A 15,372-nucleotide genomic window follows, 5' to 3' on the forward strand; every position below is an offset into this window, starting at 1 on the left:
ACATGACCTGTCCCATACAAAGCCATGCTGTCTGTTCATAATTAGGCTATACTTTTCCAAATGTTCATAAATGCTGTCACTAAGCATCCTCTCTAGTAACTTCTCACTGATGTGAGAATCACTGGTCCATAGTATCCAGGATCATCACTCATTCGTTTCTTCAATAATCGAACAGCATTAGGTACTTGCCAGTCCTCAGAGATTTCACCTGTGGCTAGAGGACTCAAAGTTATTGGGCAAAGCCCCAGCAATTTCTTCTCTTGCCTCTTTCAGTAATCTGGAGTATATCCAAACAAGCTCTAGAGACTTATCTAATTTAATGTTCTTTAAGAGATTACCGCCTTTTTTATCTTGAAATAGCCTAATGAATGAACACGATCCACATTGATCTGCCTATCTACCACCTCCTTCTACTTTGTAAATGCTGATGCGAAGTATTCATTTAGGACCCGCCCACATCCTCCATCTCCAAGCAAATATTCCCTCCTTTCTCCTTGAGTGGTCCTACTTGCACCCTAGTTATCCTCTTAATATATGCATGGAATGCATTGGGATTCGCTTTAGTCCTGCTTGCCAAAGCTTCTTGCGACCTTTCCTGGCTTTTAAATTCTTTTTGTTACAGGTATCAATCCTCAATAATAATGATCAGAGAGATCAGAGATAAATATTTTAGTAAACAAGCCATGTGAGTTTATAAAACATGAGTGCACCTGACCTCCATGAACAGTCAAAGAATGGAAAAACTAATCCCCAGGAAAAGGTATCTACCCTGGCCAGACATTCCTCTTGATTCAATTGTGACTTCTTGGCTACTTTGTGACCTTCCAAAGGACACTGTTTCCATCTCTTGGTATAATCTATGACTGCTGCTGAATAACATGTCTTCACAACAGTGCATTTGCAAGAATGCTGCTTATTCACAGGCAAACTAAACAATGAACAATGTACTTAAACCACAATTTGTAAATTTCTATCTTGTTATTTTCTTTGGGCGAGCCCAGTGACTCCCTCTTGTTCTAATTCAGCTATACCATTGCCATTGCTACCCCCGATGCATAAACTGCTCCCATTAATTACAATAGTTTTCTTTTCCTTCTATTTTTACCTGGTGTAAGCTCACTCCTACTTAGTTGTCTCCCAAGAAAATGAGTGAATAAGTCTTCCACTCTAGGTGAGCACCAGTATTTCATTTAGATTAAAAACTACAGTAACTGCACATGCTGATAACCTGGGATCAATGTGATAAATTCTAACACTAATTCCAACCCCCTTGTATTGTGCTGAGTCCTACTACACTTAGACCCTGGTGTATCTGATGGTGTGGGTTAGACAATAGACAATAGGTGCAGGAGTAGGCCATTTGGCCCTTCAAGCAAGCACCGCCATTCAATGTGATCATGGCTGATCATCCACAATCAGCAACCCGTTCCTGCCTTCTCCCCATAACCCTTGATTCCACTATCTTTAAGAGCTCTAACTCTTTCTTGAGAGCATCCAGAGAATTGGCCTCCACTGCCTTCTGAGGCAGAGCATTCCATAGATCCACAACTGTCTGGGTGAAAAACTTTTTCCTCAACTCTCTTCTAAATGGCCTACCCCTTATTCTTAAACTGTGGTCTCTGATTCTGGACTCCCCCAACATCGGGAACATGTTTCCTGCCTCTAGCTTGTCCAATCCCTTAATAATCTTATATGTTTCAATCAGAAAGTAAGTAAATTAGTAAGTTTTCTATAGTTTTGAACATTTTGAAAAGTCCTGGGCCCTGATAGAAACTCTTGCTCATGTCCTTCAATGCTCCTTTCACTCTACTTGGCCCCTGTATTATGTCCTCCTGTATACATAAGTAATAATGATGAAGCAATCTTCAAAAAAATGCTTGGTTGTAACCTCACCATTATATATATATCTTGTAGGAGTCACTGCTCCACTCAATATTCACAAGTGTGATCTCACAAAGCGGTAATGTTAATGTAGCAATTACTACCTGATGCTGCTCAATAATGGGGCTAAAAAAAGTTGACTAATGATCATTCCCTCTGGAATACTTGATAATGTTACATTTAGAATTTCATTGCATACAACTCTACCTTGTACCCTCTGGGGTATCCAAGGATACAAGGATTTGACCATGCATGTCAAACCATCCACTCTGACACAATACTGGAGATGATTCCAGGAATGAAAGGGTTAAAAAAAATGAGGCCCACTTGGCAGCTTTGGGCCTGTATTCACAGTTATTTAGAAGAATGTAAAGGAATCTCATTGAAACCTACCAAATTTTAAAAGGACTAGACAGGGTGGATGTGAAGAGGATGTTTCCTATGGTCGTGGTATTCAGAACTAAAGGGAACAGCTTCAAAATTGAGGAGTGACCCTTCAGAACAGAGGTAAGGAGGCAATTTATTAGCCAAATAGTAGTGAATCTGTGGAACGCCCTGCCACAGATTGCGGTGGAAGCCAAGTCTGTGGGTATGTTCAAGGAAGAAGTTGATTATTTCTTGATTGGTCAGGGCATCAGAAGTTATGGCAAGAAGGCAGGTGTATGGGGTTAAGTGGGAACTGGGATCAGCCATGATGGAATGGTAGAGCAGACTTGATGGGCTGAATGGCCTACTTCTGCTCCTATGTCTTATGGTCTTAATACAAATTTGAGTCCTCTATCTCGCCTTCATTAGCCCCCATCACCTGGATCGGTGGAGAAAAGTTGTTTTGATCACAGAGTATTCAAGTGTCAACACCACTGCTAGTGCATTGGTCAGCTGTAATGGTTTTCAAGCAAGTGTGACCACAACCTCAATCACAATTAATTATATTAAAACAAGATACATTATTCCCTTGGATTGAAGAAAATATTGGGTTTTAAATGTTGTTGCTGTTTCCTTTAACCTTTTCAGGGCACTTACAGTTCCCTGGTATCCACATAGATCATGGTACCACTGGATGATTTGGTTTCATTTCCCCTCCGGAACCACAAATTTCACATAACACTAGTCTTTAATATGAATCACCTCATACTCTTTGTTTATTTCTGACCTTGCTCTTTCTATCAGTTATTGTAATTCTTTGTTTTTCTTTTTCTCCTCTGTTAAACCCATAACCTTAACATGTTGCACCTTCCAATTTCCCTAATCTGCAGCTGCCCTGTGCATTTGCAGCACATTGTTTTACTAACTTGTCAGCCTTCCTATGCTCCCGTCAGATGATTTAGAGTAAGCTTGCAGCTTTATGGCACTGCATTCTTATACATTCACATATATCCCACAGTTGCTTTTCTGTTGACTATCCTATATAGATGAGGAGCCATCTACAGAAAGGGGGTTTTCATTTTTGTTTGTGACTTTGTTCTTTATCTGACCTCCTTCCCGGTAAGGGCATATGCCAATGTTGACTTCTCTAACTTCCATTAATGCCCCTCTCCCCTTCTTACCCCATCCCTGATATATTTAGTTTTTCCCCCTCCCCTTTTTCTCTCTCTCTGCCCATCACTCTGCCTGTTCTCCATCTCCCCCTGGTGCTCCCCTCCTCCTTTCTTTCTCCCTAGGCCTCCCGTCCCATGATCCTTTCCCTTCTCCAGCTCTGTATCCCTTTTGCCAATCACCTTTCCAGCTCTTAGCATCACCCCACCCACTCTGGTCTTTCCCTATTATTTTGCATTTCCCCCTCCCCCTCCTACTTTCAAATCTCTTACTATCTTCCCTTTCAGTTAGTCCTGACGAAGGGTCTCGGCCCGAAACTTCGACAGTTCCACCAGCATTTTGTGTGTGTTGCTTGAATTTCCAGCATCTGCAGATTTCCTCCTGTTTGCCAATATTGTCCTTTTTGTGTGGTTCTGGGCTTGAACAGAAGACCCAGGAATTGTCCAGTGTGACTTTCAGTAATTTATGAACAGTCCCACGGCTGTGAAGCAAACACAAAAATAGTAAGAAAAAGTAGAAAATGTATTATTATTAAAGTATGTATGCATCACCAAATACTACCCTTTCTTGTCTTAAATTACAGGAAAAATGAATAGAAATTATGAAAAACTATGCATAAACAGACAAAGACTGACAACCAATGAGCAAAAGATAACCTATACAAATAAAAAGAGTAATACTGAGAACATGAGTTGTAAAGAGTCCTTGAAAGTGAATCTGTAGCTCACAGAGTAGTGGTGATTGAAGTTATCCATGTTGATCCAGGAGCCTGATGTTTTAGGGTAATAACTGTTCATGAAACTGATGGTGTGGGATCTAAAGCTCCTGTATGTCCGGCCTGATGATAGTAGTGTGAAGAGGACAGGGCTTTGTCTGTGATGGACTGGTCTGTATCCACCACTTTCTGTAGTTTTCTCAGTTCCTAGGGAAAGGGGTTTCCATGCTACGACACAACCAGTTAGGATATTCTCCTTAGTTCATCTATCTATAAAGGCTTGCAGAGGTTTTTGATGAATTTACGCAAACTTCTAAGAAAGCAGAGGTTCTGTCATGCCTTCTTTGTGATGACGCTTACATATTGGTGCTAGGACAGATACCCTGATGTGTTAACACTGAGGTAAATGCAAATATCCTTCATTACGGAGGTAGTTTCAGGTCACTTTGAAATGAGTAAAAGGATTGGACTGAGTCAATTGGGATTTATAAAAGGAAAACTAAGCCTGGCAAAACTACGAGAGGTTTTTGAGGTTGTAATTAGCAGGATAGATCAGGATGTGGCAGCGGATATCATGCATTAGGCATTCAGAGGACTTTTGATAAGGTGAAACATCAAGATTATTTGAGTGCATGCGATTGGGGTTATTATACTGACATGGACAGAGTTTAATAATGGACAGAAAACAGAATGTGGAAAGGATTGGGTCAGTTTTGGTTTAACTAGTGAACTATTGGAGGTATCAGTGCTGGGGCCACATCTGGTCAGAATCTGCATCAATGATTTAGATGAGGGCATCATGTATAATATATCCAGCACAAAGGCAGAGGTAGAGAAAATGAAAACAGACAGGAACAGAAATACTAGAAGATCAGGCAGCAGCTGTGGCAAGTGACACCAGTCAGTATTTCAGGTTGCTGATCCATCATCAGGAAACTGACCTGAAACATTAACTGGTTTTTCATTCTCCAGATGTTGCCTGTCAGCATTTCAGCATTTCCATTCTTGTTTTCAGATTCCAGTATCGGCAATTTTATTTGTTTCCCAAATCTATAGGCAAACATGTTCCAAGCTGCTTGATGAGTGGTGGAGACATTAGAGGGGACGTTTGTAATCTGGTGCAGATCAAAAAATTTAAGGTAGTCATATGTAGTCATCACTTTAAACATTATCAGCCAGAGATAGAAGTGAATGAATTGAAATGGAAATACCAAGCAACATCTGTGAAGAGGATAAAAAGAGCTGGTTACCTGAAGCTGTTGAATTCAGTATGACAACTTTTGTTAACCTACTGATTCCCAAGTTATCTTGACTGTGCGTCTTTCCACCCATCTCCTGTAAAAATGCTATTCCATTTTCTCAGTTCCTTCGCCTTCACCACATCTGTTCCCAGATGTGGCTTTCCTTCCTGGGTCATCAGAGATGTCCTCCTTCTTCAAAGAATGGAGTTTGTTTACCTTTCTCCACTATTGATGTTGCCCTCACCCGCATCCCCTCCATTTCCTGAACATCCATGCTCACCTCAGTTTCCTGTCACCCTATCCCAGTAATAGGGTTTCTCTTACCCTTACCTACCATGCCATGAGCCTTCGCATCCAACACATCATCCTCTGTAACTTCTGCCAGCTCCAAAGGGATTTTACCACCAAGTGTATCTTTACTTCCTCCCTCTCTCTCTGCTTCCTGCAGGGATTGCTCCTTCCCCATGTCCCTCATTCATTCATTTATCCTTCCCCATGAATCTCTCTCCCGGCACTTACCCCTGCAAATGGCTCAAGTGCTGCCCTTGCCCATTTGGTTCCTCCCTGAGGTCCATTCAGGGCCCCAACCAGTCCTTTTAGGTGAGGCAAAACCTCACCTGTGAATCTGCTGGGAGTCATCTATTGTGTTTGGCAGTCCCAATGCAACCTCATCTACATTGGTGAGACCCATCATTAATTGGGAGACACTGCTTCGTCAAGCACCTTTGTTCCATCTGCCAGAAGTGGAAATTCCTGACAGCCAAACATGTTAGTTCCCATTCTCATTCCTGTTTCAACATGTCAGTCCTTGGCCTTCTCTTGTGCCACCTTCAGGACAGAGGAGCAATACCTTATATTCTCTCAGCTTAGCCTCCAACCTGATGGCATGAATATTGATTTCTCCTTCCAGTAAACAAAATTCCCACCTTCTCCCCTCTTCTATTACCCTCTCTGGCCTCCTGTCTATCACCTCCCCTGGGTCCGCTCCTTCTCTTTCTCTTATGGTACACTCTCCTCTTCTATTAGGTTTTTCTTCTCTCGGCCTTGTCCTTTCCCACCCAACAGGCCTCACCTATTACCTTCTTGCTTGTACTCTGCCACCACCTTTTTATTCTGGCTTCTTCCCCCTTCCTTTTCAGTCCTGAGGAAGGGTCTTGGTTTGAAATATTGACTGTTCATTTCTTTCCATAGATTTTGCTTGACCTGCTGAGTTCCTCCAGTATTTTCTCTGCTTTGATTAGATTTCCAGCATCTGCAGACTTTCTTGTGTCTATGATATGCTCTTACTTTGATCTCCACCTGTCACAAACTGTTTCCATCTGCCCTCTCTGTATCCTAAATTATACTTGCTTTCCTTTTGTTCCAGTTTTATGAAGAGTCACTGACCTGAAATACTGACTATTTCTCCCTTCATCGATGCTAACTGACCTACTGAGTGCTTCCAGCATTTTCTGCTTTTGCAGGGAAAATCAAGGGATTGTTTCATAAAATAAACATCTCCAACAGCCCTGTGTACTTAACTGAAAGATGTAGTCCATAAAACTGCCGCTTCAGAGAAGACAGAGTCTGCTAACGTCAGATGTGGCTCCTAAATTCAGAATTCCATAGTTGATCACAAAAGAAGATTCAGTCCCTCCATTTACCATTAAATGAATACAGCTCAGTAAAGTTTTCTCCCAGACACCGGACCAAGTTACATAGCTGCATGTCTCTCTCCCAGTCATACCATTCAAGTTCACAGTTCAAAGTAAATTTATTATCTAAATACCGTATATGTCACCATAAGATTCATTTCCTTGCAGGCATTATTTGCAGAAAATAAAGACAGACAACAGAAGTTATGAAAAACTATAAATATCAAATGCCAATGTGCAAAAAAGGCCAATTATGCACCATAATTAATAATAAATAAATAAATAAATAAATACATGCATGCATACATACTAAGATGGTGAGTCCTTGAAAGTGAGTCTACTGATTATGGAATCACAATTACAAGAAAATCTGCAGATCCAAAGCAACACACACAAAATGCTGGAGGAACTCAGCAGGCCAGGCAGCTTCCATGGAAAAGAGTACAGTTGTTGTTTTGGGCCAAGTCCCTTCTTCAGTACTGGAAATGAAGGGGGTCCTTTGCAGTCCTGATGTAGGGTTTTGGCCCAAACTATTGACGGTTTAGATGCTGCCTGGCCTGATGTACTTGAACCTGGTGGCACGTGCTTTCAGGCTTTTGTGTCTCCTGCCTTATGGGAGATGGAGAAGAGAGGATGATTGGGATGGGTGGGATCTTTGATCGTACTGACTGCATCACTGAGGGAAGCAGCATGATCAGATGGAGTATATGGAGAGGAGGCTGGCTTCCATGAGATACTGAGATGTGTCCATAGCTTTCTCCAGTTTCTTGTGGTTCCAGAATGAACAGTTGCCAAATCAAGCCATAACACTTTCTATAGTGCATTTATGAAAAAAATTTAAAGGTCAAAGGGTGCATGCCAAATCTTTTTAGCTTTCTGAGGAAGTAGAGGCACTGGTTAACTTTATTTGCTATAGAGTCTCTGCGCTTGGACCATGCCCGGCTATTGCTAATGTTAACCTTCCTGGAAGAAGGTTAAAGCTCTCAACTCCTTGGACCTCATCAGTAATGATCTAGACAGGAGCATATGCACTGCCCCTCTTGGTGAAGTTAATGGCCAGCCCTTATGTTTTACTGGGATCAGGGGAAAGGCTGTTGTCATGACACTATGTCACTGGGTTTTCCATCTCTTTTCTGTTCTGTTAACCCATTGTTATTAAGATTTGGCCTATAATGTCATCTACAAACTTGTAGATGGAGTTAGAGTGGAATCTAGCCAACCAGTCTATGGTGAAATTCCTAAAATTCATGTTTATATCAGAACAACCAGGCTGCATTAATTTAAGAAGATAATTCACTATCATTCTCAAAATAATTAAGCTTGACAATAATAGCCATACCCCCAAAAAATGAAAAATGTGTACCACTTCCAATAACGTTGTTGAAATCAGAAATGAAATGTGTTCTAGTTTAAAAGATCTTATTTAGATTAGCGGTCATTAGAAAATGTGAAGCATATTTGCATAACCCATTCAAAAACCTGAAGCCACTTGGGAATGACATTGTACTATTGACCAGTGACCAGTGACCAATCCAGACATCGGAAGGTTGAGAGGAGAGGATTTCAGTCAGGTCCACTGCCCAAATAGAAAAAGGGAACAGCGGGTTGCATCAGTGTAATAGAGCTTTAACTAGCGACCAATCCGCGTTGAAATTGATCAGCAAGAGCAAACTAAAGGAAGGCAGGGGCAAGTGCAGCAACCGTTGTCTGAGTGGGCAGAGTCAGTGCAGTGATCTTGAAACTTTAACTCTTCAAGGCTTCAGTTAGAGAAAGCAAAGTTCTAGGTTAATTTTTTCCCTTCCCTTCTTTATATCTGCTCAACTCAGTAGAGATGCCAGGCAGGATTCTGGAATGCTCCTCTTGCAGGATGTAGGAAGACAGGGAGACCTCTAGTATCCCTAAAGGGCTATCTGAAATTATGATATTGAAACTTGATTGCAGGAGGGGCAGGACTGACAGCTCAGTATTCTGGGGTTGTTGTTTTAGGCACGACAGAGCGGGAGTGAATGAAGGAGGAGGTGTGGCATTACTAGTCAGGGAAAATGTCAGGGCAGACTGGAGAACTCACCTAGTGTGGCTTTATGGGTGGAACTGAGAAATAAGAAAGGTATGGCCACGGTAATGGGGTTACATTACAGACAACCCATCAATCCTTGGGATTTGGAGGAACAAATTTGTAAAGAGATTGCAGACTGTTGCAAGAAACACAAGGCTGCTATAGTAGGTGATTTTAACTTTCCATCTATTGTCTGGGAATCCCGTACTGTAAAGGGACTAGATGGGATAGAGTTAGTCAAATGTGTTAAAGAAAGTTTCCTTTATTAGGACTGGAAGTCCCAATGAGGGAGCATGTGGTACTACATCTGCTATTAGGGAATAAGACAGGGCAGGTGACAGAAGTATGTTTAGGGGAACATCTTGCATCTTGTGACCACAATGCCATTAGTTTCAAAGTAAATATGCAAAGAGATAGGTTTGGTCCACAGGTTGAGATTCTAAATTGGAGAAAGGCAAATTTTGATGGTAGAAATTCTCTGGCAAGTGTGGATCGGGCAAAGGTGTACTTGGATGTCTTCAAATCAATGTTTTGAGAGTACAAAGCTTGTATATGCCTGTCTGAATAAAAGGTAAAGATAACAAGTGCAGGGAACCTTGGTTTTCAACAGATAGTGAAGCCCTGGTTAAGAGAAAAAAAAAGAGGCTCATAGCAGGTATAGGTGGGTAGGAACAAATGAGGTGCTTATGGAGTACAAGGAACTCAAGAGGACACCTAAGAAAAAAATCAGGAAGATGAAAAGAACATGCTCTAGCAGACAAGGTGAAGGAGAATTCCAATGGATTCTATAGGTACGTTGAGAGCAAATGGATTGCAAGGGACAAAATTTATCCTCTGGAAGACCAGAATGGTAATCCACATGTGGAGCCAGAACAGATGTGGGAAACCTTAAATGCATTCTTTGTATCTATATTTACTTTACTACAGAAGTGAGGCAAAGTGTACAGATTACAGAGGAGGTGGTGTTTGCTACCCTGAAGCAAATCAGGGTGAATAAATCCCCAGAGCCTGACAAGGTGTTCCCTTGGACCTTATGGGAGGTAAGTGCAGAAATTGCTGGGGTGCTAGGAAAGATATTTTAAACATCCTTAGTGACAGGAGAGGTCTCAGAGGATAGCCAATGTTGTTCTGCTATTTAAAAAGGCTCTAAACAGAAACCAGGAACTTAAAGGCCAGTGTCTGACATCAGTTGTGGGAAAGTTATTGGAAAGTATTCTAAGGGACTGGATGTATAAGTATTTATAGTCAGCATGGCTTTGTTCATGGTAGGTCATGTGTAACCAATTTTATAGACAGTTTTTCCAGGAAGTTAGAAGGAAAGGGGATGAAGACAATGCGGTGGATGTTCTCTACATTGACTCTAGTAAGGCACTTGACAAGATCCCACATGGGAGGCTGGTCAAGAAGGTTCAGTCGCTTGGCATTCAGGATAAGGTAGTAAATTTGATTAGACATTGTGGGAGAAGCCAGAGAGCAGTGAGACCTGTGACTGGTGATGTGTTACAGGGATCGGTGCTGGGTCCATTGTTATTTGTCATCAACATCAATGATCTGGATGACAATGTGATTAACTGGATCAGTGAATTTGTAGATAACACCAAGATTTGGGGTGTAGTGGACAGTCAAGGAGGCTATCATGGCTTGCAGAGGAATTGACATCAGCTGGAAAAATGGGCTGAAAAATGGGGGATGGAATTTAATGCAGACAAGTTTGAGGTTTTGCACTTCAGTAGGATGAACCAGGGTAGGTTTTAAACAGTGAATGGTAGGGCACTGAGGAGTGTGGTAGAACAAAGGGATCTGGGAATATAGGCACATAATTCATTGAAAGAGTTCTCACAGGTAGATCAGGTCATAACGTAAGTTTTTGGTACATTGGCCTTAATAAATCAAAGTATTGAGTTCAGGAGATGGGACGCTATGTTGAAGTTGTGTAAGATGTTGATGATGCCTAATTTGGAGTATTATGTGCACCTTTGGCCTACCTGCAGAAAGTGGTAAAAGAAAGTTGAAAGACTGCAGAGAATATTTACAAGGATGTTACTGGGTCTGAAGGACTTGAGTTATAAGGAAAGATTGGATAGTTTAGGATTGTATTCTTTAGGACATAGAAGAATTAGATTTGATAAAGGTATACAAAATTCTGGGGTGTAAACATAGGGTAAATGCACTTCTTCCACCAAGGTTGGGTGGGACCACAACTAGAGGTCATGGCTTAAGGGTGAAAGGTGAGAAGTTTAAGGGGGACTTGAGGGAAACTTCTTCACGCAGAGGGTCATAAGAGTGTGGAGTGAGCTATTAGTAAAAGTGGTCCATGTGACCTCGATTTCAACGTTTAAGAGAAGTTTTGGATAGTAGGGATTTGGAAGGCTATGGTCCCAGTGCAGGTTGATGGGAGTAGTCAGTTTTAATGGTTTCAGCATGGACTAAATGGGCCAAAGGGCATGTTTCTGTGCTCTACTTCTATATGACTCTATCAAAAAGAAACCTTCTTCGACACGTTTTTCATTAAAATATTCTCTCAAAAGTTGTGTGAGTTCAGAAAGTAATGAAATAGTCTTTAGCAAGCCCTGAACTCTGACTGAGTTTATAAACACTAATGTTCTCATCTCTTCAGTAACTCGGCAGGGAGAGGATGGCTTGGTCCTTATCCAACATTTTATGACCCGCATTATGTGTGTCTGAAGCACAAAAGTTTAACATTAATGAAACCCTGCATCTATATTGTCCTTCAGTGCCTCAACACTTTGATGTCAAGGAAGATAATTAGAAGCACATCATTTTGAGAGCTTTTTTCAATTTCATAAAATTAAATCTCAGTTTGTGTTAGACACATTAATTCACAGAGTGACACTGCTAAACATCAGGGGGCTTAGACAAGGAAATGGTTTTGCTCAATTTTTAACCCATAATAAAACAAAAGTTTAAACTATAATGTTAAAAAAAAAGAACTTCTGGAATCAGGAGAGACACTAACGTACTGGTGTTGAGACAAAAGAACTTCTGCTTAACAGAGGAACAATGGGAAGTTTAAGTAATGGGAAATGCTGTGTCATTGCCTTAATCTTGTTCTATTAGTAAATTAACTCATAAATAAAAGTTAGTGGAATGATTGATACTTATACTAGTGACAAGGAGACATAATGAGACATCCTGTTTTGCTCCAAGGAAAGGTTAGAATATTCTTCAGGAATCTAATTTCTTCAGATAAAGCAATTAATTCTCCTGCAATATTGGTATAATTAGACATGATTAATGTGATGGGAGTAATTTTGTCATTCCACTTTTAGGTTTTTAAGGAGCTTACTTTTACTGGATACAGTTGGGTGTTGTCACAACACTGAAGCTTCCATCCTGGTCAAGGTGAGGTAGGAGGGGGAGGGTAGTGTTTGAGATTATCATTGCAAATTATGCAACATTTGTACAATATAAGGGCTGATAAAATAGAGTATATCTCACCAACTGGGAATTTTTACACTGTATCAAAATCAAGTAAATGCTAAAGATCAGTCCTATTGCTTCAATGTGTTAAAATAGGCAGCGGTACAATTTGCAATTCTTGACAATTCAAACAACTATGAGAGGAAATTATGTTTACTTAGAAACTCACCCCAACACTCTCTGTATTGTGTGTGCACAATTTGATATGGATCAAACTGAAAGGTCTAAAGGTAGATAAGTCACCTGGACCAGATGGACTACACTCTGGATTCTGAAAGAGGTAGCTGAAGGGATTGTGAAGGCATTAGTAATGATTTTTCAAGAATCACTAGATTCTGGAATAGTTCCAGGTACTAGAAAATTACAAATTTCACTCCACTCTTTAAGAAGAGTGGGAGACAACAGAAAATAAATTATAGGCCAGTTAGCCTGACTTCAGTAGTTAGGAAGATGTTGGAATCCATTATTAAACATGGACTGTGGGCTTTGAGGTACTTGGAGGCACATGATAAAATGGGCTACTAAAGTCAGCATGCTTTCCTTAAGGGAAATCTTGCCTGTTGGTTAGAGTATCTTAGAAACTACTGACTTTTGTGGTTTTCACGCACAACTATCATTGGAGTTTACAGAGAATGGTGCAAAAAACAAAGGACATCCAGGGAGGTGGCAGTTATATAGGTGAAATTGCCTTGTTAATGAGACAAGCTAGAGAAGAATGACCAGACTAGTTCAAGCCGACAGGAAGGTGACAGTAACTCAAGTAACCACATGTTATAACAGTGGTGTGCTGAAGAGCATCTCTGAAAGCACAAGACATTGAACCTTGAAGTAGATAGGCTACAGCTGCTGAAGACCATGAACATACATTTAGTGGCCATTTTATTAGCTACAGGAGGTACCTAATAGAATGGCCACTGAGTGCATAGATGCACTTTCTTTCACAATGTGTCATAATAATCAGAGTATGTTATCAATGATACACAATCTCAAGTGGATTTTATTCAACCTTATCTGTATTTCCACCATTTATGCAGATTATAAGATAAGTTATACCCTGTTGTATAAGACAGTAAGATACTGGAGCCAAATTAGACTATTTGACTCATTGATTCTGTTCCAGCATTTCATCATGGCTGGTTTACACTATATTCCATCTGCTTCTTCATTGCCATTCTCCCTATCTGTCCAAGTCCTTCTGTAGACTTCCTGCTTCCTCAACACTACGTGCCCCTCCATTACCTTTTTATGGTCAGCAAATTTGGCCACAAAGCCATCAAATCCCTCATCCAAATCATTGATATATAACGTGAAAAGAAGTGGTCTCAATATTGAACCCTGCGGAACACCACTTGTCACCACTAGACAACCACAAATGGCCCTCTTTAATCCAACTTTTTGCCTCCTGCCGATCAGACAATCGTCTATCCGTGCTAATCTTTTTCCCATAATACCTTGGGCTCTTATCTTGCTAAGCAGCCTCATGTGCTTAGCAATGAGGTGCCTCATGTGCGGCACCTTGTTAAAGGCCTTCTGAAGATCCAAGTAAACAAATCCAGTGACTCTCCTTTGCCTATCCTTCCTCTTACTTCCTCAAAGAATTCCAACAGATTTGTTAGCTAACATTTCCCTGGGCATAAAAATGGACAAGGTTTCCCTGGGCAATGTTTTTTTTTATATAGAAGACCAGCAGTTGTCCAAGCTGCAAGTCTCCCTCCTCCACGCCACCAATGTTGTCCAAGGGAAGGGCATTCGGATCCATATAGCTTGGCACTAGTGTCGTCGCAGAGCAATATATGGTTAAGTGCCTTGCTCGAGGACACACATGCAACCTCAGCCAAGGCTCAAACTAACGACCTTCAGATCACTGGAAGAACGCCTTAACCACTTGGCCATGCACCAACGCTGACACAAATACTGTTAAGCTCACCTGCCATTTCTTTGTCCTCATTCTATTTCTCTCCAGTGTAGTTTTCCAATGGGCCAATATCCACTCTTGCTTCTGTCTTAATCTTTATATATTTGAAAAAACATGGCAATCCTCTTTCATATTTCATCTTTTATCTCCTTATGCTTTTTTTTTTAGTTGCCTTCTATTGGTTTTTTGAAAGATTCCCTATCCTCTAACTTCCCACTAATTTTTGTTGTATTATGCCCTCTATGTTGCTTTTATGCCATCTTTGTCTTCTTCTTTCAGCCACAGGTTTCCTCATCTTCCCTTTAGAATACTTCGTCATCTTTAGGATGTACCTATCATGTGCCTACCGAATTACCTCAGAAATTCCGGTTATTGCTGTTCTGCTGTCATCGGCGCTTCCAATCAACACCTCTCTCATGCCTCTGTAATTCCCTTTGTTCCACTGTAATACTTCAGCTTCTTTCTCTTAAATTGCAGGTTGAATTCTATTATATTATGATCACTGCCTCCCAAGGATTTCTTTACTGAAGTTCCTTAATCAAATCTGTTTCAATACACATCACCCAATCAAGAATTGCCTTTTTTCTAGTGAGCTCAACCACAAACTGCTCTAAAAAGCCATCTCGTATGTATTCTACAAATTCTTTCTCTGGGGATCCAGCACCAACCTGATATTCTCAATCTGTATGAATATTGAAATTGCCCCATAACTATTGTAATGTTGTCCTTATTAAATGCCTTTTCAATTTCCCTTTGAAATTTACACTCCACATCCTTGCCCCTGTACATGTCTTTTTAGCCTTGTAGTTTTTTAACTGTACCCACAAGTATTCTACATCTTCGATCCTATGTCACCTCTTTACCTCTTTCTAAGGATTTGAATTATTTTTTTTCACAAACAGAGCCACCCCCACCCTCCCCTCCCTCATCTACCTGCCTGCCCTTTTGATATA

This window comes from Hypanus sabinus, chromosome 27 (genome assembly GCF_030144855.1).
Source record: "Hypanus sabinus isolate sHypSab1 chromosome 27, sHypSab1.hap1, whole genome shotgun sequence".
Lineage (NCBI taxonomy): Eukaryota > Metazoa > Chordata > Chondrichthyes > Myliobatiformes > Dasyatidae > Hypanus > Hypanus sabinus.